This window comes from Etheostoma spectabile, chromosome 8 (genome assembly GCF_008692095.1).
Source record: "Etheostoma spectabile isolate EspeVRDwgs_2016 chromosome 8, UIUC_Espe_1.0, whole genome shotgun sequence".
NCBI lineage: Eukaryota > Metazoa > Chordata > Actinopteri > Perciformes > Percidae > Etheostoma > Etheostoma spectabile.
In genome coordinates, this window is record NC_045740.1 from 33164995 (window position 1) to 33166801 (window position 1807).

Below are 1807 nucleotides of genomic sequence, written 5' to 3' on the forward strand. Positions count from 1 at the left end.
TGTGTGTGTGTGTGTGTGAGAGAGACCAGTGTTTTATGTATAGGAGGAATCTCCTACACTATATGGTCATTTAGTAGAATACTGCATCATATATACAACATTTTGCACAATATTAAATGGTATTGTATAGCATCAGATCACATAGTATTGGAAACACAAAGTATGCTATTTCTCTGTGTAAACATAAGGAACCCATGTGATATAACATACTGCTCATAATCTTGTATTAAGTGCTGCTGAATTAGCCAGAGGAGTAACCATATAGTACGCCGTACTAAATACAGCCAGCATCCACATTTGACCGCATCGCCTCCTTTAGCAAAAGGTCAGTAATGTGTGATAAGCTGAAGCGAGCAGAAGAGTGAGTGCACTTGGGGAGTGGATCGGCTCAAAGCTGCTTTAATCTCATAATCTTCATAGAGTAGCTCTTGTTAGCTGGTTTAGGCCCGAGAGGCAACTCCCCGACTCCCCTGCTCCTCTGCTCCTGCCTATTAGCATAACATGAACATGCACGGAATCCGGCTGTCGACAGCAACACACACACATTTACACTTCACACTTACTAATGCTGATAAAATGAGACAAATACAACTAGCAAACTCCAGTTGCACACCAGATCTAAAATGAAGAAATACTTAATTGAATCAGTCAGGCAGATAACACAGAAGACGTGTTTCCGTCGTTACTGTTAATCATTTCTAATAATGAAGTAGTTAAACACAATCTCGTCTCTCCATCCTTCCTCCTCTGCCTGCCCCGCCATCCAATCCCAGCTACCCTTTTAGTCCTGTTAAATGCCTGCAGCTTCACTGGGGTCAGTGGCGTATCATCTATCTCTCTGATGAAGACTCTGATGAAGACTTCCATCAGCCAGTAGCTGGAAGGCTACACCCCAGATTACCACACACGCATTATTCATTCACAGTCTAACGCTGACCTTCACCGACATCACAGACCAGTTTCCTATGCAGGCAGACCTCCAGAGAATCTTGCCAAAGTCAGGGCGCTCCTGTCGGCAAACATGTTTGATATTATCGTAAGTTTTAACTTTTGGTAGTCAAGTTAAATCACGTGGCTTCTTGTGGCTCGGGAAAGGGAAGTTTGGGGTCCCCTGCTGGGGCCACTCCCCCCGCAACCCGAGTAGTAGAGGTCCCTCATTACGGCGTGACGCTGGCCACCACACCGTAGAAGGATCCCCTGGACAGTCTGAAGTCCGCCCTTGTGTCACTGTCCCCATCAAACTACAGTACAGTGCCAGTACTGGGACTGCATCGATCAGCTGGCAGTAAGGTCACGGCCTGGGGTTGGGAGCCTGCAGAACTATGAGCCCAAGACTGTCTTTTGAATAAAATTATATTAAAAGTATACACTGAGCACTGGCGTAAACAGGAAGCAGATTGGCTTGTGTTATCTTTTACATCTGTAGCAAGCATATAACCTCAGTACATACAAGAATAGAGGAAGGGGATCTATTTAAATGTCAATTCTGTTGCCTCTGCTTTCACTGTTGAATAGCTTTAATAGCTTCTATGATAAATATGATAGGGTTAAGGATTTTCTCTTAAAAATGAGCAATGAGCATCACAAGTACTACTCATATGAATAGTAATAAATAACCATTCCTGGGCCAGGGTGGAGATATGATCCCTCCACCTAGTCCTGGGTCTTCCCCAAGGCCTCTTCCCAGCTGGACATGCCTGAACCACCTCCCTAGGGACCCCCCCAGGAAGCATCCTTACCAGATGCCCAAACCACCTCAACTGGCTCCTTTAGACGTGAAGGAGCAGCGGCTCTACTCCGAGCTCCT